The sequence below is a fragment of the Leptinotarsa decemlineata genome, unplaced genomic scaffold (genome assembly GCF_025532065.1).
Source record: "Leptinotarsa decemlineata unplaced genomic scaffold, Ldec_3_MD MMD2_tig00001719_RagTag_RagTag, whole genome shotgun sequence".
Lineage (NCBI taxonomy): Eukaryota > Metazoa > Arthropoda > Insecta > Coleoptera > Chrysomelidae > Leptinotarsa > Leptinotarsa decemlineata.
The window spans coordinates 271,650-294,795 of NW_027412569.1; the positions used below are offsets into that span (position 1 = coordinate 271,650).

At 35.8% G+C, this 23,146-nt stretch overlaps 1 protein-coding gene across 2 annotated transcripts in view; it reads right to left on the reverse strand.

The window, feature by feature from the left end:
* LOC111507341 (cell adhesion molecule 2-like) overlaps positions 1-23,146 on the reverse strand; it is a 100,355-nt gene that overhangs the window by 71,520 nt on the left and 5,689 nt on the right. Inside the window, exon 1 of one of the 2 annotated variants that reach the window (XM_074176220.1) lies at positions 21,373-21,549. The exons of the other annotated variant lie outside the window; for it this stretch is intronic. The gene's annotated coding sequence lies outside the window, so the exon portion shown is untranslated. Of the gene's footprint in view, positions 1-21,372; positions 21,550-23,146 lie in introns of those variants that run through there. 2 annotated transcript variants of the gene reach the window in all.

Consider the following 23,146-nt stretch of genomic DNA (forward strand, 5'->3'; position numbering starts at 1 on the left):
TCAAAGCTCCCAGATAGTGTTTTCGGAATTTTGACTATATTATCTCATTGATACGTAACACATAAAAGGACGAAACAGATTTTTTCCATCAAGAATGACTTTTTCTCACGCTCTGGAATGGCAAATCCCTCCTTGCTTATGAAAGGTAACTACCAAATAACTGGTATTCATTGTCTTGATGTCTTCCTACCATCTAATATACCAACACCTGAATGAAAATTCGCCACTTTATGAACATGGATATTTGAGAAAACTGTGTATTCATTGTCTTGATGTCTTCCTACCATCTAATATACCAACACCTGAATGAAAACATGGATATTTGAGAAGAACTGTGATCGAATGGAATTTATAGAACCAAACACGTTTTGTCCTCAACTGCGGCAGACACCTTCAGAAATATATGCTTTGAATACGAGAAAAAAGGTAGTATCTGGACCATAGTCTAACAGCGAAGATTTTGTTCCCTTCAATTATTTCTCTGGCCGTAAAATCAGATTCTCTTATAATATATGGATTTTTGTTAAATAAGCAGACAATTTTCATATTGTTCAACAGATATGTTAATTGATTCATGAAATGAAGTTATTTGTGTAGATGCGTGTCGGCGTTTTCGGACCAGCATACAAATAATTTATAGACAAGCTTCCAATGTAATTCAGAGGCATACAGGAATTAATTTTACATGAATAGATTCGGAAAACAATGGCAAAGGGAAGGTTTTGGGGTTAATGTGTAATACCACTAATTAATGTGTTCATAATACATGAGCCTCAAGCGGAAAACACAACGAGTTTTAATGGGACATTTCCTTGTTCTGGTTTATTCATAATCTGGAACTTCATGAAGGTAGAATTAACGATGGATGGTGAATAACGGTAATGAATAGAGAATGGGTAGAATATAATGATGGTTTCCATGAAAAAAAATTATAAAATGGTATACCGGGTGACTTTTTGGAATTGTATTGGATTCTTTCAAACTACAGAAACTTAAGGAACGGTCAAATAGAGTAGAAGTTATCAATTCAGGAAATCATTACGCATAAGTGTGAACAAATCGAAAATATTAGGTACACTTTCAGAAAAAAACAGAAATTATCGGGTTCATTTTTTGTTGACGATTCTGTAATTTCAGGAATATCTTTTCACTACATGAAAATTCTCCAATTCACACTGGATTGGAATCGATGAAGATTAAATTCATTTGGAAAAATGTTTTTAGAAGGCTTATTCCACATAAAAGCTGTTCTCCAAATGAAAGAGTTCTAGAACAGTGAGGTTCGAGGTGTATTGAGTTGAACCTCGGAACGATGAGCAGCCACAGTCCGTCGCGTATTTCTGATAGATAGATATATAGATATTTTATTTAACCACATTTGTAGCAAGCCGTACAGAATACACAATTTGAAGTTTCACAATAAAAAAAACAATATACATATATATATATATATATATATATATATATATATATATATATATATATATATATATATATACATATACATACACATATACATGAATTTGTAATAGATGAGTTATAAATACAAATAAAATAATAATCAGACTTTAGAGTAAAGATATCACAGCAGGTTAAGAGAATAGAAGTCATAGCAGGATGATCACTCACATGTCAACTCATTATTCATATAATTCAGTTGGCAGTTCTTAAATTCATCAAGAGAATAGAATGCGTTGTTATTGAAAACTACTTTAATTATTCTCTTGAACTTGTTTTTGCTCAAATTTTGAATGTGGGCGGGAAGTTTATTGAAGAGGTTCAAGTCTAGCGAATTCTTGGTCGAGGTAGTGAGTCTGTATCGCCGATTGATCAACTGGATTATTGTTTCTTGTATTGAAAGTATGCGTATCGGAGTGAGTTTGGTAGATACTGATGTTCTTGTGGATCTGTAACCGGCAATAAAAAATATACGCTGATTATAGTGACATAATTTTGAATTCGGTGAAGTAGTTTCTACAAGATTCCTTATATTCCACACAAGCTACTATCCGTATGGCCTTTTTCTGTATTCAGAGAACTTCAAGTGAGAGACTAGAGTTTCCCCATAGTCGTATACCACAGGTAATGTGTGAATGGAACAGGGCAAAGTGAGATATTCTCAATGCTTCGAAACTGGTTACTTTTTTCAGTTGTCTTAGGAGTGAGAGTTGATTAGAAAGTTTAGAGCACAGTTGGTCAACATGACAGTTCCATTTCAAAGAATGATCCAAGGTTATACCCAAAAGTTCAACTTCATCAGCTGAGTTCTCACGGCAGTTAGTTGAAATGGAAATCCTTCGGAATTTATTAGGGTTTTGTTTCAATTTGTTTGTTAGAAACCATTCTCCCGCTCTACGGTTCGCCAACTCCATTGAATTTGACAATATTTGCTTATCAACATGTGATTCGTATAGAGTTACATCATCTGCAAACATCATGCATGATACAGACCGTTAAGGTATCCCATGTTTGATGATTCGAAACTCTGATTGAGAATCCTGGTTTTGCACTGTCTGGAATCTGTCGGTAAATTAGGAGGAGGAAAATTCGTGAGCTGTTCCGCGTATTCCATAATATTCAAGTTTCTGAAGAAGTATTGTATGAAAAACACAATCGAAAGCCTTGCTGACGTCGCAAAGTGCCATGGCAATTACTTTACCTGCTTCAAGGCTCTCAAGTATATCGCCCACCACGTCCTTCACGGCTTGAACCGTAGATCTACAACTTCTGAAACTGAACTGTGTATTATTTAGAATTTTATACTTTTCCAAGTACAGTATTAATCTTTTCTTCACAAGTTTCTCCATTCTTCTTTCCAATAATCGGGGTTATTGAAATAGGTCGGTAATTTGCTGGGCTGTCCTTGTCGCCACTTTTGTGAATCGGAATAACTTTGGTTTTTTTGAATACATCGGTAAAAGTTCCAGTCAAGAAGCACATATTGATAAGGTTGGTTAGGGTATCTAGTAAACCATTAGCAATTTTTTTCAATATTATACTGATCAATCCATAAACGTCGTAACAGGGGGAATTTTCCATACTTTTTATTCCAGCCAGTATTTCATCCCCAGTTGCCGGAAGAGAAGGAGCTTTGTATTCTAGGAAGATTGTTCAGGAACTGTTCGGTATGCTTATTCGTTTTCTGCAAACTTTTAGTGAATTCCTCTCTTGGTGAAATGGTATGTGCGAAGTCACTCGAACACTTGCCGTTGAAGTATCTATGGAAGAGAGACGAGTCTTCAACTTTTCTTCGATGTTCCAGACTATCAAGATTGCAAGTCATGCTCGTATCTTCAATCGGGCGGATGACTCTTAGGGGTGAAGCTCCATACATGAGAACCATGCTCCGAAGAAGGTCTGATCTGAGCTTTATGAAACATCAAAAGTTGCTGAGGTGTGAACAATTTTTTGGTTCGAAACACTGTTCCAAGCTTTTGAGGATCGGTTTTTGCAATTCCAGCTACAAGATTTTGCCACGACATATTGATGTCCATTTCTCCAACAAACTTATCGAAGTAGAAAGTGGAATTGTTTGTCCTGACATTATTGTTTTTGGTTCGGAGGCATTTATCTTTCTGGAGAAAACCGATGCCTGGGTTTTTGGGACATTGAATTGAACCTAGTTATTTTCACCCCAATGTCCTGAAATCCAAATGGAATGACAAAACAAGTGTGCTGTCGTCAGCAAAGCATTATATTGGATTCTTGTTTTTTTTTCCAATAAGTCGTTATTATACAATAGCAAGATGATTGGAGACAATATAGATTCCTAGGGAACACCAGCATAGATGTTAGTAGTATTCCATAGCACCGAAGTTTGGTCAGCAAACCCTCATGCCACACAACGTCGAAGGTCTTAGAAATAAGCGCTACAGCTTTTGACTCTCCATGTTCCTCGATTGCGTTATCCCAAATATGGGTGACATATGATAGAAAGTCGTCTGTTGAATCTTGTTTCCGAAAGCTATATTGATGATCCTCAAGATGTTGAAGCCTCCCAAATATCAAAGGATATGGTGGTTTATGGCTTTCGCTGATAGCAAAACGACTAGGCTACAGTCATTTGGAAGATTTTTTGCCCTTTTTGGGAATACGCTGAACGCGAGTAATCTTCCAATAAGGAGAAAAAACTCCTTTCTTGTGAGATAGGTTGGGAAGTCTGCAAAATACTAGTGTACTAGGACCAGACGCCTTGTTGCTATTGACCTGTTTACGAATTCGCCGTATTGAACTTTGTCGAAAGTAATTTACGGCATTGTGGATTCTAGTGTAGGAATAGTGGGTGGTACCTTTCCCTAAAAATGTACCATGGAGTGGGACGCAAATTGTTCAGATAGTAGATTTGCTTTGTATATGACTGTTGTTGCAACTGAACCATCCGCTTGTGTTAGTGGTAGAATTGTGGATGTTGTGAAGTTCTTATTAACAGCTCTAGGACCAAAAGGATATAGACCCATTGGGGTTGGCATCTCATTCAACACATTTTCGAATGATTCATACTAATTGAAAAAACAATTTATTTGCAGTAAAACAATCAACTGAAGAATTATTAAACTTTATTTTCGAAGATAAAAATGAGAACTGAAAATAATTATTGAGAAAACGGAATCATTCTTATCGAATGATCCATAGAAGAAACCTTTTTAGAGGCAGCCAAATCAAATTTTTATGATGAAAACAGAACCATTATTGAAACAAAACTGCCAATGTTTCTGAAACATAAATTTTCTATGATTGAAAATAGAAATTGTTCAAAATTATCATCATTGAGAGATACGCCCTTTTTTGTCATGGATTTCAAACTCCAAACAAACTCTTCCCCAAGCAGTAGCGATTCTTCACTTGAAGAATCGCTACTGTGAAAGTTTTGTAGTGTCATGCACCCCATTTTTGAGATAATTACATGAATAGAAAATCTATTAGGTCTCAATCTAGTGTTATCCTATTTGAAACTGTATCATTTAAATGATCCTTGATTATCCTGGAATTATGTGGACATGTCTATCTCATTTGATTGTTAAAAATTCACCGTATCGCTCAGTGATATAACCCTTCTTGCATGATTTGATGTATTTTTCTTCAACTGAATTGCCTTCACTGAAATACGAAGTACCCGTTTCAACAAAGATAACACAAAAAATGTTGGAAAAAACTATTTGTTCTTCAACATAATCTCCTTGTAGCTCTATACACTTGCCCAGCGACCTTCAATACCCTTGTTATAGCAAGAACTGTCTTGCTCCTCAAAATAACCATCAACTGCCGGCATCATCTCTTCATCCTTGGAAAATCTTTTACCACTGAGTTATTTTTCCGAATGTGGAAACAGAGAATAACTCAAGGGGGCTGAATCTGGCAGATAGGGTGCATAAGGTAGCAATTCAAACTTCGAATCGCTAATTTTGGTCATTGCGATAATGGATTTGTAAGCTGAAGCATTGTCTTCATGAAACAACACTTTTCTCAGCCAAATGCGGCCGTTTATGCTTGATTTATCCACTCAAACGTTGCAACACGTTCGCATAATACTCGCCGTTGATAGATTTATCATTATCTAGGTAGTCGATGGAAATTATCCCAGGCGCATCCCAAGAAGTCTTCGCCTCCTTTGAAGCCGATTCTTCCTTTTGGGTTCACTGTTTTGATATTTCTTTTGTCTTTGGTGTGAGGTGATAGACCCATGTTTCATCCATGGTTATGAAAAGATGCAAGAATTCTGCTTTGTTGCTGTGAAACTTCGATAAACACCTATTCGAAACATCTTCACGATACTGTTTTTGCTCGAGTGTGAGAAAACTCGACATTCATCTTATACACAGCTTTCTCATGTTTGAATTTTCAGATAATATACGATGTATCTCACTTTTTGAAATTCCCGCTAGCTTGCGCACTTCCAGTCGACGATAATTCAGTACCGCTTTATGCATTTTCTCCACCATTTCTGGACTTGCCACCTCATTTGGTCGACCACTGCTATGCTCGTTTTGGCCGCTCGTATGACCTCGTTTAATCTCTGCCACCCAATATTTCACGAAGGAGCAGTCTCACCAAGGGTAGAATCCAGTGTAATGCCTAACGAAAGCTATGCGTAATATACATTCTAACTTCGGGAAGAGCTATGACCTCGTTTAATCTCTGCTACCCAATTTTTCACGAAGGAGCAGAATCACTAAGGGTAGACTTCAGTGTAATGCCTAGCGAAAGCTATGTATGGTAATATACATTCTAACTTCGGGAAGAGACAGATTTCTTCAGTTCAAAATTTTTTAAACGGCGAATCTGTCTCTCATACAATGTAAAATTATGGTCCGACTGATACTGTTTATATAAACACAGTGCATCGGCGTGTTTTGAAAAGGTGCACATAGCTGAAAACCGCGCAGGATATAAAAATGGGCATAGCAATATCCCAGCATTGAAATCGGGAGTTTTGAGAAGCAGAAAAGACAGAGAGTTCTGGGAGCTCATTGCCTGGCGCAGCAGTCTCAGAGTGGTGCCAAAATTTTTCGGGAAGTAAGTTTACCCAAATTTTGAGGAGAATCGAGAACTTGTAGTTTGAAGGGTTCTCTCAACGGTCGGTCAAGAGCGGTTTTGTTGTTTTGAGAGATAGTTTTCCTGGGTTGAATCTTATTTTCTTTTTATTCATTTTGGAAAACAGGTGGTTAGCGCGATTCTGGATAGTCTTTTATTTTGACGTAGGAATAAAGGAGCGTGTAAGGTTCGAGCGGAAATCGTGCAAAAATTTAAAGAAGGCAGGAACAGAAAAAAAGCAGTGCTGAGTAAAATGTACGTGTGTACTAACCATTTTATAATTCTGGGAAGGAGTTAGCTATAATTAATTTGTATACAGAGTTTAAAAAAATCTGTTTAAAATATGTTTTTCCGTTAACCAGCTGTCGCACCCCTACGAACGACAACCCTCAGAAGTCGAAACTTGTGCGAGCTAAGGATTAACGAGGTCTTACCTTTTAACGTGTTATTCCTAACACGGGTTGGACGGTACCAAGTGAAGATCGATCGTTCAGACTAGGGCTTGAACCACCGACCAACACGGCAGTCAATTCGACTGAGTGAACAAAGCACACACGCTGAATCGCTTGGCTACCGACCGAGTGGATCTAATAATTGCCTTATGGATATTTAGCGGTCAGAAATCATCAGTCAAGCTAGAGTAGTTTGTCACTCTCGTATATTATAGTTATTTCCGGCGATGGCACAAATATTTAGTTTTATTTTTTCGAGATTTGTTTTTACTTTTTTTTTTGGTGTTTTTTTTTTCTTTGTCTGTTTTGTTATATATTTTGTTCTTTATTTCCTTCATTATTGAATATAGTATCTTTTGAAGGTTTTGAGCAGAGTAACCTCTTGGAAGGAAGTGTCTTTGAATTTTTTTTTAAATTTTTCTCTGCAACTAAAAACCTCCTCCCCTTACAGGAGGCAAAACTCAAGCCTATTTCGGATCTGCCTGACATCCGAAATTAAATGTGGAGAAATTCGTATCTGGTGACAGCAGCTGTCATATTTTATATGAATAAAAAACACGGCAATAGTGAAAGAGTTACCAAGGGTTGATAGACAGTTAATGAAGTATTATTGCACTGGTGACTCAGCTATAAACTCGTAGATGTTTCAGTGGGATGCACATAGAAAATAATAATTTTAAAACCAGTTTGGATTAACTACACCAGTCCAATTTTTATAGTTGTTGGACTGAGGCCTCTCAAATGAAAGTATCGTATCACAATCTCTGAGAGTCATGTTATCAAAATTCAAAAACTTAAAAACACTTCTAGGTGAATTTCACTTAAAAATAATATATCATACACTTGTTGAAGCACGATTATTTTATGGAATAGTGGGTTGGGGTTCTGCTTCCCCGTACCATATGAAGCAACTTGAAGATTCTGAAGATCATATGTGTGATCAACGCTGTTTTCGGAATGTAAAATTCTGGATGTGTTTCCTTGGATGTGTTTCCTAAGAACAGTTACACGAACATTTCAACAAAAAATTCTTCATTATTGATTGACCACAGATATGACACAAGACTAAAAACAAAAAAATGTGTGAGGGTTCTTTTTCAAATGAAAACAGTGGGACAGAGAAGCTTCAACTACATCTCGCCAATAATTTTTAAATACTTCCCAGACGAAATAGAATACCAAAAATCATTATACTCTTTCAAAACTGTCACTTAAAGGTTTTTATTTGATACACCTCGAAATGATATTCATTGCCTGATAGATCCTTTGAAGTATAATTAATTTACCGTAATCTCAAATTTGATATGTATGTGTATGTTGAGTTCAGAACCCTTTTTTTTAATGTAATTTGTGAATTGTATTGGATAAAAATCAGTTTCACTTTATATAAATAACTGTACTATTCATGTGTTTTTTTATCTTTATGTGCATGTTTTTATTTACTAATTTTTTTTTCTCTTTACCTTACATCTTTTGTATTCACCATATCAGGATTATCTTATTAACCATGCTCCTGCGCACTGGCTCTGCCTTAGCAGGAATCATTGTTTATTACCACTGAAATTATTTTTCTTAGCGAAATACCTTAGAATGTAAACATATTTTATATTTCACCTGTTTGTACTGCAATAAACATTATTATAAGTATTTGTTATTATTTGTTACATAATGATGGCCAATTTTCTCCATTTTCCACATATTCACCAAAAACGTTCGTTATTGATGACTTCCAAACAAATACTGAAAAACGCAGCGTCTTCAAACTCGAAACATTTTACGGATTGTTTACTTTACAAAACTGATATTTTTCAAACAACTACCGACATTTCTAGGTCAGGCGGGGTACTTCTGGGAACCCCCTCGTAAGGTCCTAGTACTTCATTGTATAATATACCGCACCATAAGTTCGAATTTGATGATATCAATGCCTCACTCCCTGGAAGAGATGGGTATACATGCTTGTTTTTTGAAAAACAAATATCGCAAAAATTATTGTAGAAAGTCGCTGACAACATGTAGTTCTTTGTTGAAACCAGTTCCAGAATTTCAATAACAGTTTTGGGTGATCAGGTTATAATTTTCAATCTCCCATTTTTATATTCAATGATATATTTACTTCACATTTATTTATATTTCATACAAACTGAAATATTTTACTTTGCTCGGTTGCAACGATTGCCAATTTGTTCTGCCTGATCCTCCATTCCTCACTGCTCTGGTAGCAATTATCCATTATCTGTTTGATTGAAATCATTATACTCATGGGATCGATGTACAATCCAGAAACGTTCTAGCAAGAATACTGATTTCATCGCTTTCTACTCTTACCATATCATGAATGTCGAATACTTCAGAAATGAAGTTATGTTTAACATCACCATCAGTCACAGACTTACTTCTGAAGTGCTCTTCTAGAGCTCGGAGTAATTTTCAGCAGAAAATTATCGTCTGGGGTATCTTACCGAGTAAAACTATCGGACGCAACTGCACTTTACAGACATTCCTTACAAATTAACAACCCATTCAGTCCATTGCTTTTCTTCCATACATGTGGCATTCTCAACATATTTGTGTCGTTAGTTGAAGGTTTAGGAACATATGGGAAATTTTCTATTGTTAGAACGTCAAATCTTTTTCTTTCTATATGAATATTATCAAAATATACCGAGTACTGAATGATACAATCGCCCTTTCCACTTCTCTAAAGAGGAAAATTGATAATCTCAAGCACATCGCTCATGAAATAGTAACATTTCATGAAGCTCTGCAGCACTATAACTACCACATACGCTGATGACACACAACTTTGAACCCGATATTGTCATGCAAACCAACAGATAAATAAATATCGACTTACAATCTTCAAAACACATGTGTGGTAAATATCTACTGAGGCACTGAAGATAGGAAATTACACAATACCTTTTAGTGTGAGTGCAAAGAACTTGGGTTTGTTACTAGATCAAAAATTGAGATTCAAAGAACAGGTTGCTATTATGTTGAAAAGAAGTTACACTAGCTTGAAGATGATTTACCCACAAAGACACTATTTAGGTAAATGTTCTGTGATTCATTAGTGCTTTCCCACTTCAACTATTGTATATGGGCCATATTTAGATAGCATGGAGAGTCTCCATGCTATCTAAATATGGCATAAAAAGCAGGTAGGGAATTTCCCATGAAATTAAAGAAACTGAATGGCTCAATATGACCAACAGGCGTAAACTACATATCCTTTGTTACTTCTACAAACTTTTGGAATACATGATAGAAATACTCGATAAACTTTTTTATCACCATTTCTCGAAATGGAAAGGAAATTTTCAAACGTAGATTTTCATATAATATTGCTAGTTACATGAATACGTACAAGATAACCGACTAGGTCGTGTTTCTCCTTGAAAAAATCCATGACTGTATGTTTGCGTGAACTACAAAAATGAAAAATAATTGAGAATATCTCCCAACTGAGAGCAAAAAATGAAATTCTCACAGCGTCGTCATACAACTTTTCATGTCTTAAAAGAATAACTGCCCTCACAAGTGAAAATAAATAATAAAAAGGATTCCTATCTTCTCTCTCTCTTTTATCTTTTTTTTTTCTCATGCTTTCCTCTCGTCTTCTCGTCCTTTTAGTTTTAAGTTCAGTTTAAAGTAAGGGTCTAAGTGGAAGACCAGTTTCTCTCTTCCTGGTGTTGAAAGAAAATTGATCTCTCATCTTCTATCCACCTAGTTTTTTTTTAATTGAAACTTAATATTGTTGGTGGATTCATGGTAAATAATGAACTTATTATTATTATTATTATTATTTCACCGTAGTGTGCGCTAGTCAGGCCCCCAAGTCCCGATACATTAGGGAAGACACACTAGCATTATCAACCAATGACGACTTACCGAGGGATGAGTGATCATTGGGTCCTAGAATCATGTGCCTTTAGCAAGCGCAGTGGGCCAAGAATAATAGCCTTCTGCATCTGTGCGGCTGAGATTTCTGCCTTAGTGTGGCAAGCCGGTACGATTTCAAGATCCTAAAGTAGAAAGGGCATCATTCTACCAAGGACTCCAATAATCAGACTAACCATCTTGACAGAGTGGTCTGGATACAGTCTGCGGAGTTCGAAAAGAAAATCTCGATATTTTATCCGTTTTTTCTTCTCTTTTCGGACGATATTCGTCTCGCCAGGAGCTTATTAGCTAGTATGAGCCTGAGGGTGGGGAATGAATAGCTCTAATAAATTCGGCACTTCTCGTTCCCCACAAAGGATTCAATATCCCCCGGAGCGTAGGGCAACACCGGTGTCTCGTCAATACCATAAGAGTGCCGTAGATGGTAATATAGCACTCTTAGGGCCGCGTTATGTCGATGGATATAGGCCGAGACCGCATATGCTGGACATGCTGATATCAAGTGCACCTTGTGTCAGGAACATGTATACCCATCACGCGACTGCGGTAGACTAATGTGTTGAAGACACCATCCTGGCAAGCCATGATGAACCCCTCACTTTCGACCTCAGCCCACTCGACCTGAGGAAATAGCGAACGTCAGGCGCTTTGATAAGCTAAGGTTTTCAATGTTATTGAAGAAGACTCCATGCATTGGCTTATCCTTGTGTTTCCGCAGAAGTGAGGTGATCTCTGCGGCTTTTATGAGCTTTTTGCTGAACGGGTTCCAACTCGGTGACAGAGTTGTGGTCACCTAGTGCCCTGAAGAGAAATGCTCCAATCCCTGATCTCTCATGGTCACGGACCATGCAGAGGAGGGGATCCGAACTCCACGGCCTCCCTGTTGTCGATGGAAGAACAACCGTGGAACGGACGATTTGGAATGCAAACTCCTATAGAGATGCATCATTTTTTGGGTCTTTACGTCGAGTTGATACAGCTCCTTCCGAGTCCACTTCACTACTCCAAACGAGTAGAGTAAGATTGAAACGGCAAGCATATTTGTTGCAGCAACTTTGTTCTTAACCGGCAGTTCCGATGACCAGATGGCGTTGTTCCACCCCGAGGTCAGTATACGTCTCTCCTGCATCCAGATGTTGTAGGATGCTTCCATCTACGAGCTGCACATCCTCTTCGTAGTTCCCGCATCGTTCTCTTTTGAGATGGACCATTGCACATTTGTCTATCCCGAATTTCATACCGATAGCATGCGTGTACTCTTCTACCACCCTCAAGGACTGATAAAGATCCTTGTCTCCAGAGGCATAAAGTTTAAGATCATCCATATAAAACAAATGGGTGACCTTTTGCCTCCGGTTTTTGGGGGTGCCGAGTATTTTTGAACGCAACGGATAATGGCAATAGTGAGATGCAGAAGAGAAGGGGACTGAGGGAATCGCACTGAAATACACCCCTTCTGAAAGTGACCCACCCTGTTTGGACTCTGGCTTGACCGGATGTAATAGATGTATTGTTATTATATTCCAGGGCTAACATTATGAATTATTTTCAGTTCATTATTGTATTCGTTTCAAAATGTCCTTATAGGATGAAACTGCATCAACGTCAGTTACAAATACAAGTGTTAAAAAAACAAAAAGTTTTATCTCCCATTTTTCGTGATGATCGGCAACATCCATCAATTAGTACCAGTTGCAACAGGTATTTTTGATTCAATACCCAAACGCACGCCACTGCAGGTGTTAAACGATTCGAAAACTTTTGAAATGTTTCATCTGCGACCCGTTTCCCATTGAAGAAAAGGGTGGAGCTGGTGAAATATTTTCAGTCTGGACTATACTTCAGTCAAATTTTATGTAAGAAAAGTATCAGTTATTGAAGTATAGAACACGAAAGTCAAAGATCAACATCAAAATGCAGGAATGCTCAATGAAAATGAGGCGACATAGAAAGCTTGATATACGTGCGACTTGAATCAGTCTTCCAAAATATAATTGCTTTAAACTATCTTTCAGAAGTTCAATCTCTGAAATTATATCTCACCCAGCCGACTATTCCACATTCAGTAAGAAATCCTCACATAGATCGCGGGATTTTAATTGATGCACGGATCCGAACTCAATTCCATTACACTTCTCTGCGAGAAAATTTCCGCCGGATCAATTCCTGAGTCTCGAAATCGACATCCGATCCAACGGCCGAGTTGAAATAGCAAGAAACTCGTCTGCGGGAAACCATCATTGCATTTCTCCATTTCAGCCTGAAGCCGGAAATCTCCAGGGACCTCTGAAAGGTCATCCCGAAAAGCTGTTTTCAGCGCGACGTGTGTCACGTCTGCGTTAATGGGAGTTCTGAACAGCGGCTTAACGAGCATATGTCAGACTCTTTAATTTATGTAAATGGGAGAAGGGGTTACAGATATGCGAGTGGATGTGGTTGGTTCTTGCAATCCAAATGAGATTGTACTGAGAAAATAAAAAGGGAGTGCTGCGAAGTGTTGTGGCACTTGTGGATTTGTCATATCTACTGAGCTTTCCATACAGTGCGCAGGTAAATTGTCCCTCCCCCTCAACTACTGAAAGGAGCCATATTATCAAAATAGGACAGGAAACATTTTTAGAATTTTTTTATTCAGAAAAACGATGGTATGATATTACTGCCGCAAAGAATGCGCTACCCAGCTAGCAATTTTATATTTTATAATGGTTGTGAAAACGTTTCGGAGAAACAAATTATAAAATTGTTTTCCTCCCAGAAATGTTTTCAATGTGTTCTTAAAACAGCTATAAATAGGAGATTGACATCGTTTTATAAAACATTATAGTCTTTATCAATATTTTGTAAGCCCTTCCACAAACAGTTCAAAACAGTCTTATAAATATTTCGGCAGTTACTATAAAAGTTACTATAAAACACTATTAGTAAAGAGTCTTATAAAATAATAGAAATTTAATTTTATAATAGTTCTATGGTGATTCCAAGTAAGCTTTATGAAATATAATGCAGCCTAAAACGATAACGATGAAATAAAAAAGTCTTGAAAATGTTTTCTTAAAGGCGCAAGAAGTAATTTTGTATTGGACACTAGGAAAATATAATAGATATGTCACCAACTCAAAACTAACAAATAGAAACTTCGGGACCATTTTATTAATTTCACTTTTGTACTTATAGAACTGTTGAATACATTATTTGTGCTTCAAAGATTGATATTTTAACTGATGCGAATGAAATTTTATTAACAAATATATCTGTCTGTCTGTTTCTGTTTAAAATCTGTTTTTCTGTTAATCGGCTATAGCCCCCTTATGAACGACAACTCTCAGAAGTTGAGAAACTTGTGCTAAGCTAAGGACTAACGAGGTTTTACCTTTTAACGTGTGATTCCTAACACGGTACATAGCCTATCAGTAGTAAAATTCAAGCGCGCCACTCTTCTCTTAAAATTTTTGGAAAAAATTATAAATTATACAAAAATTCACTCTGTCGACGTATTTATTTTCTAGTCGCAAATTAACTCAGTTTGTTCTAAATAATATCTTTCAATATCTTTTCACTTTCTTCAATAAATATCACTTATATTTGCAGTATTTCATATTTTCAATTCATCTAATGTCGGTATTCCGAATTGCTATCATTTCAAAATGGCGTCGTTCTATAAAATGATTTGGTATCAATATCAAGAGTTATTTTAGCTTATATGTTACCCCTATAAAACTGTTTATTCTACAAGTGATGGACTCTGCTGCAGAGTCGAACTACTTTTAAAGCTATAGTTTTTTATAAAAATGAGGGCAGCATTTCTCAGGTATTTTTTGGATAAATATTATCTGTCTGGATGTTTTGGTTAAGTATTTTCTTTCATCGATTATAAAGGCTCAATTTCGAAGGAGTTTTGAGCTAGTGATTTGACTGTATATGTAAACATGGTGCTCCACTCAAATCGACAGATTTTAATAATTAATAACCTTTCTTATGTTTTCAGCAAGAACAAAATTGAAGCACTAGGTTACGTGGGTTTTCGTCTAAAACGAACCACTTTTCTTGTTTTTTTTTCCAATGACCAATATTACACGACGTTATTAGGTATATATCGATTGGGACGCTAGTTAAATAAAACTGACAAATTGTACTTCATTACACGACCACTAAATCAATGTCGGCTGGTTCTTCTTAAATGCTACATTTAATTCTTGGCGACAGCAAATATATATTAGCGAAAGCAATTTGATTTTATAACAGCTATTTTATTGTTTTGAAATTGTAGTAAATAAACCATACTATGAAATAGTTGATGAATTATCATTAAAGTGACAATATGGTAATGAACACAAGGTTATGTTTGAAAGTATTCCAATAAGATAATTTCATTAAAGCTACAGGAAGCAGTTGTAAAATAATCTTGAAATAGTTTTATAAAGAGCATGAAAACCTCACAGAAAAGTGCTATAAAATTACCACAAAACAATTTACTGTTATGGGAAAATATGCTTTTCAAGTTAATTGAGTTAATTGTTGAAACGGTTCTGTGATAATTTCTTGACTATTTTATAACGAATTTTCAATTTTATTTTATAAATGTTTCTATGACAAATTTATAAAATACTTTTATTTCGCAACTGAATTATGTTCAAGACTCGTCTAATATAATCAATTGACAGTAATTATAAAAAACCAAAATCAATTGACAGTATTTATAAATTACCAACAAAATAAAACTGTTGCAGCACCATGAAATTATGAAACAATTTTGCTGGTTGGGTATCAACTTCTCTATCGCAAGAAGAAACGTGAGTCTAGTGACTTTTCACTTGAAAAGTATCGCAATTCTCTATATATCGAACTTCAGTGATTTGAATTTGCATAACCGAATGCGGAGTTATGGGGGAATGAATCGTATACTCGTAAAATCATATTTGACATACACTACATTTGATTTGTACAAAAGAGTCTCTCGTTAAGCGCTTTCCATCTTCAAATTTGAATAAAACAAAGTGTGAATGAGGTGTCATCGACATTTTTAATTCGTTTGAAAGACCATGTCGTTGGTGTCCGGATCATCTAATTCAAAACAAAAGAAGTTGGTATTCATCGATCTATAGTGCTCGCCGTTGACACTCTTGGCCTGGCCAACGTCGTTCTCGAAGAAATATGGACCGATAACGCCGCCAGCCCAAAATCCACACCAAGCAGTGACTTTTTTGGGATGCATTGGACGCTTCCATACGAGTATCTCATGTGGATTTGTTTCATAATGTACAATGGGTTTTTTCATACCTCCTTTGACGATTCTGGCTTGATCCCGCAGTATCCGCCATTATGTAAAACGATTTTTTGATAATTCATAAGCGGTGTGGCTTAATCGGAGATATCATCAAAAAACATGGAGATAGAGCCATTTTCACGTCTACGTATTATACAATTTCAGTTTGGTCCCATATCATCCGCCATAATATAGAAAATATTCGTTCATTGGCAGTTCTTGCTTGATCCCGCAGACTCCATCATTATACAAAATGCTATTTTGATAATCCACAAGCGGTGTGGTGAACGGGATAAGATGAATCCTCCAAAAACATGAAGTTAGAGCTATTTTCACGCCTTCAAATACAGTTTTACTTTAATCTGGCACAGCAGCATCCACCATAATATACAATGAGGTTCTATCATATCTCCATTGGCAATTCTGGTTTGTTCCCGCAGCATCCGTTATTATGTAAACTGCTTTTTTGTTCATTCATGAGCGGTGAGGTGTAAATGAAATCATTGTACATTATGACGGATGCTGAGGGGTCTAACTGAAATTATACAGGGTGTAACATAAGTACGTTAAAATACTCATGTGACGTATTCCTGAGACAATTTTAAGAAAAAAAATCTTTATGAACTTGTGTCCGAAAATGCTTTGTTTCGGAGATACGGGGTGTTGAAGTTGAATTTTTTTGTTCGCTTTTTAAAAATAACTCTTGCAAAAAATAAGTTATTTGCACGAAATTCGGTACCCGGGGTTTTTTTTGACGTAGGAAATAATAATTTCGTATTAATTTACATGTTACATCTAGAGGGCGCTGCGTACGCTGTCATTATTTATTTCAAATTGCCCTAACTTTTTTGACAGTGAATCTTTGTACTTTTCATGAAAAAACCCCACAACTTTTTCAAATAAATAGGTACACATCCTCATCAACGCTGAAGGTGATCGTTTTCAAAATATTTACAATTTTCTATATCAATGCATATTACTGAGCTCCTAGGGCGTTGATTGAAGTTGCTGAGAACATTACAAAAACTAAGTATGTGGTGGATCCCGTCAAAATAAACAATTTTTTACTTTAAAATGTTCAACGAAGAATGATTCGTTTTCGAAATACAGATTGCTGAATTTTTTCAAAACATGGTAGGTTTTTGTCATAAGTTTTTGCAACTTTAGTTATTTTCATCAAACTTTATACGCAGTATACCCGTACAGACTTCTTCTAAACAGTGCATCATCGAACTGCTTATTCAATCCAAATTGAAAAAATCTGTCAGGTTTAATTATTCGATTAGAAAGTGCTACATTTCGGAGTTTGTAAAAAAACTAATCGGAGAAGTACTATGTTATTTATACGGAAAATAAACATACAGTGTGTAACAACGAAAACTTAACAGAGCCGTTTCTGAACATAAAAAGTGGGATTTTTAAAAAAAGCTCGGAAACGTCGATTACTAATTAAAGGTGGACACCTTTCAGACTAATCAGATTTTTTGTAGTACGCTCCCCCTCGGAGGGGTGCGTCAGACGACCCTTATTTAGATAGGGAAAGTAGGTCGAGTGGCATCTTGTTTTGAAGGTCTTTCGAATACCTTTGCATTTCTGTTGAAAGAAAATTTTTGTAACGATTAGTTTTCGAGATGATTTGAAGATTTAAAGGTAATTTCATTGAGTTCAACTCTTTTTGAAATAAATCGAATTGTTTTCAAGGTACAATTTACGTTCAGAACTTTCATGAAAAAAAATAAATTTTTGCTTTTTATGACAACCTGCTAATACGTGTCCATTTGATTTCGTAAAAAAGTAAGAATTATTTGTTTATTACGAAGAAATTTTTTCGGGGGATGGGTTTGGTTACCACCCTTACATTTTAGGTAAATTGAGTGGCACCTCCTTATGAAGGTTGCCTTCTGACGTGGATATTTTATGCTTCTGATAAAAAAGTGAATCATACTAAAAACTTACCTACACAACGAATACAACCTGCTGATTTCCTTGAATGCTGATGATACAGAAAAGTTTAAAAAACTGTTTTAGGGTTAATAAATCCCAATAATTGTTTTTGAAGCACACACAAAAAAAGTAACACCTAATAAGGGTAACTCACATAGGAAATTTAGAGTAAATGTTCAAAATGTGCGCCATTTTGCTCCATGCAACAATAAAGATTTTGTTCAAATTTTGCTCTTACATTATTCAACATCTCAGGAGTTATAGCTCGGCATTCATCAATAATTCTACGATGTAATTCATCCAAATTGGCTGGCTGTGTAGCATAAACTTTAGACTTTAAATATCCCCACGAAAAGTAGTCCAGTGGTGTTAAATCTGGTGATCGTGCTGGCCATTCAATTGGACCTCTTCTGCCAATCCATTGTCCTTCAAAATGATTATTCAAAAACTTTCGAACCTGCTGGGCATAATGGGGTTGGGCACCGTCTTGTTGAAAATAGATAAATTCATCTTGACATCTTGGACCCTGTTCAATTATTTCAACTATACGAGGTTGTATTGCCTCTTCAAGAAGTTATAAATAAGAATCACCGGTTAAATTTCCATCAATGAAAAATGGACCTATAATATGATTGCCTAATATTCCGGCCCAGACATTCAACTTTTGGGGATGTTGGGTATGTATTTCTGCGTATTTTCTTAGGTTTCCATCCGACCAATAACGGCAATTGTGACGGTTCACGCAACCATTTAAATAAAATGAGCTTTCGTCCGAAAAACAGATGTTATAAAGCAGCTCGGGATTTTGCATTAATATCTCATTCATGCCCTCACAAAACTCCTGTCTTCGGTCAAAATCATCCTCATTGAGTTCCTGAACAAGTTTGATTTTGTAAGGATGGAATTTGTGGTTTTTAAGGATTCTCCATGCGCTCATTTGGCTTATTCCGGCCATTGCTGATAAGCCTCCGGTACTTAACCTGTGATTGGCGATGACTTGACCAATCACTCCAATCGCATTATCGTCATTCACTACCCTTCTCTGAATATTTCTTTTTTCATTTAAAACCGAACCTGTCTCCCTGAATTTTGTGACCAAATTCTGAACGTGATTTCTGCTTAGGTGTTTACCAGGGTTTTGCTCGTTAAATAAAATTGATGTTCTATTAGCATTTTGGTCGTTGCCAAAAAATAAAGCAATAACTGAAACCCTTTCAGCAGTAGTGTAAGGCATTTTTAAACAAATAACAATACACAACCCGTGTAAACAAAATAATCAAACGATGTACTAATGAAAACTGGAAGAAAAGGAGTGGGTATTGATTTTCAGAAAGGGATTTGATTTAAAAAAAACTGATAAGAAGAAATGCTCGATATTTTTTTATTTAGGCATACAATTTCTACTTCAAATTATCTCGAAAACTAATCGTTACAAAAATTTTCTTTTAATAGAGGTGTGAAGGTATTCGAAAGGCCTTTAAAACAAGGTGCCACTCAACCTACTTTCCCTATCTAAATAAGGGTCGTCGAACGCACCCCTCCGAGTAGGTGCGTACTACAAAAAACCTGATTAGTCTGAAAGGTGTCCCCCTGTAATTAGAAATCGACGTGTCCGAACTTTTTTTAAAAATCTTACTTTTTATATTCAAAAACGGCTCTGTTAAGTTTTCGTTGTTACACACTGTATGAAAATTGAACCGTTTTTAAACTAACAAATACAAGTTCAAATAAATCCCGCATATTCATTGTTTGATCTTTGGAAAAGTATATTGTTTTCTCGTGAACATTATGGCCTAAACCCGCACCATCCGCCATCATATAATAGTTTTTTCTCAAATTGTCATAAGCTGCGTGACGTACTGGATTGTAGGCATACTCGAAAAACATGTAGTTAGGGCCATTTTGAAGCCAATAAATACATCTTTAGTTCATTTCCGCAGCATTCTTCATAATATACATCTTTTGATTTGTTAAACTTGCCTGTATTCGGAATAGTCGACATTTAATTTGTAATAATACCGTATTAATTGGCTTGAACAAACACGTACGTTCTTTCATTGACAATTCTGGCTTGATCCCGCAGCATTCGCCATCAAATATTTTTTTTTGAATTTTTATAAGCGTTGTATCGTGCGGGATTTAATCCCGCATCATCCGCCATAATATACAATGAGTGTTTCTTGAATTGGTCATATCGAATTTACTTATATCAATTGCAATTTTGGAGATAACAAAATGGAAGGTTTTTCGAAAAGAATCCGGAAAAACTACTATGTGATTTTCCCATTTTTCTCTTTCCTTCAGATGCAACGATTTTGAAATGACAGGGTCTATTTTGACGATTGTAGTAACAAATTTCCAAATGAAGTCACAACTAACAGCACATTTGTAAAAACAACCCGGGTAATGATATTGATTCATTTACTATCCGAAATGAATACGCATATAATTGATGACAGATAGTGGCTGTAGAGAAGTGAAAATAAACAAGGCGTACAAGAAATCAATATGGAAAATATGTTTATAGCGTGTGGAAACTACTCGTGCTTTGAATAACATTCTATCAAAATGAATTGGAATTGAATAATCTTCATTTAATGATAAATAATCATGTTATTTGAAGCAATATCAGTGATTATTCCTTGATGGTGTTGACTCACCTGAAAAATACTAAATACAGTGACCATTGGTATCACGGGGAATTTTGTTTATTGAATATCAATTTGTGTTATGACTAGTTGACGTATCGATTGATTATATCAAGAGTTGATGATATTCAGTGAAGTATTTTTCACTACTGAATATCATATCCCTATCGGTTGTAAACAGTCCCTGATAGGCTCTTAGTGATTGTGTATATCTAAGCTAATTTCAGTGGATTACCTTTGCAGTTGTTCAGTTAGAGTGAAATATCTAAAGGTAATTTCATATGAAAATAGTATAATATATTATATTTTTATTCTGAGAGAGTGTTCTCCAGATATTTTCATCTATTTCAGGAGGATTGAATAAGAAAGTATCTTTATGATTTCTGACATTTTCTGACAAAATTTAATTTAAGTCCAACATCATTAGAGAGATAAATTATTTTTTGAAATTCCTGGAGAACAGAATCTAAATTATCACCAATTGAACCATCGTCTAGGTACCAACAATTGAAATCGGTGTTGATAGACTTTGTCAGTTCATTCAAAGTGAGGCAGAAAAGAGCAGGACTTAGAGGATCGCCTTGTTGAACCCCTCTCTGAGATAAGATAGTAAATGTGCAACTCTTACAGTAGCGTAGGATCCCGTTCCGATGGTTTTCCCGAGATAGTACCCGTGGACTGGGCCGCATGCGTGGGATCCGGAGGTTTGTTGATGCTGGTAGTTGATGGCATCGTGGTGTCTCACCACCAAATTTGTCATGTTCGCAGAAATTTTCTGGCTAGCATTTTCACTGGAAATTTTGATAGTTGAAGTTTCTACTTTGACAGAGAATCCGTTTAAAAAAAGACTGACATTATGTGTTGCAGAGGATAGTCGCCATTTTGAACGGAGTCCACTATGAAATAATGCCATGAAATAATTACAATTCACACAGTGAAATATTTTTTAATTTTTCTAAGGAAAAAATTCAAGCACTGCAGGAAAATACTTAAGGCAATCTAAGAGTGGTACCTGTGCGATCAGTATTACCATTATTATCATTATGTCACCCTCATATTCCTTGAGTATTGAATTCCTAACATTGGTCCAGGAAAATTCAATGACAAAATCGACAATGAGCGGAAATTCACAAACTGTACGTATTATCAAGATCTTTTTTGTTAATTGAAGAGTTCGTTTACAAAAGCAGAACACGCTATTCATCCCTTTCTATCGATTTTTGAATTACGTTTCATCTCATTTTGCTTGATAGGAAGTTATTCTGCTTGGTTTCATGTTTGAGGGAAAATATTGGGAAAATGTTGACATATATTTTGAAGAATAAACATTATTGGAAGTTCGGATCGCAATTTCCGGGGGAGTATGAAATCGATATCAATACATTTCTATATCTGGAAAACAGGATATGAGACGTCCTGTAACGTGGTCAGTTCATCAATTATTATTGGTGAGGCAGCGTAGTCATTATTCACTCACACATCTGAAAAAAATGTCTTGAGATTGATTGGTAGTTATTGATATGATGATATATCAAACTAATTGGGTCCGGTTACAGCCTACCGAATTTCTGAAAATAGCAACGATCAACCTATAGTATATCTATTCAGTGCCATACACATCAGCAACTTTCATTAGATCTGATAATATTTTGTTGATGAAGGAAGATTTTAGCTTTCTACCTCTCCTTATTTATAGAAACAAATTGGTAATCTTCCGAAGAATTAAAGAAAGCAATCATTTCCAAAATAAACTCTCCATAAACATGTTGCTGTGCTAGAACAATACTAGGACAACTTGAAAAAGGACCAATTTAAGAAATCTGTTACAAAATAATGCTGATAAAATGCTCTTTCTGGAGCTATACTAGGATATGATATATTCAGAAGATTTAGTATGAAATAACTCTTGCAATTTGTATTTTTCTTTATTTATGGTTTGATAGTGCGACATGTTTTGTTTTGTGAAAAAGTAGGAGTCGTCTCACTGTTTCTCCAGCTATAAGGATATTTTCCATGAGTTATCTTCATTTTTGAAGTTATCCTAGTATTGCATCATCGAATATGTCTCAGTTTTTCACTACGAATGAACAATATTCAATCTAATAATGGTTGCTTTTTTGAAATACCTTTATATTGCTCCACGTTAGTATTCAATATTCAAAAAACATTACAAATATGTTGGAGGTGTCTTTGTATTGAACCAAATAAAGGTTGCAACTTGTCTGTGAGAATTAGTTTAGTAGGGAGCGGATGACACCGGAGTTGAAACTTGTTTTCGCGATGTTTAATAGGACACGAAGAATAATTAGAGAGGCCGCAAAATGTGGTGCATCACCAAAAAATGTTGCGAATGCGGCGATTTAATATACAGGGTGCAAAAATTCATGAAGTAATTATATATT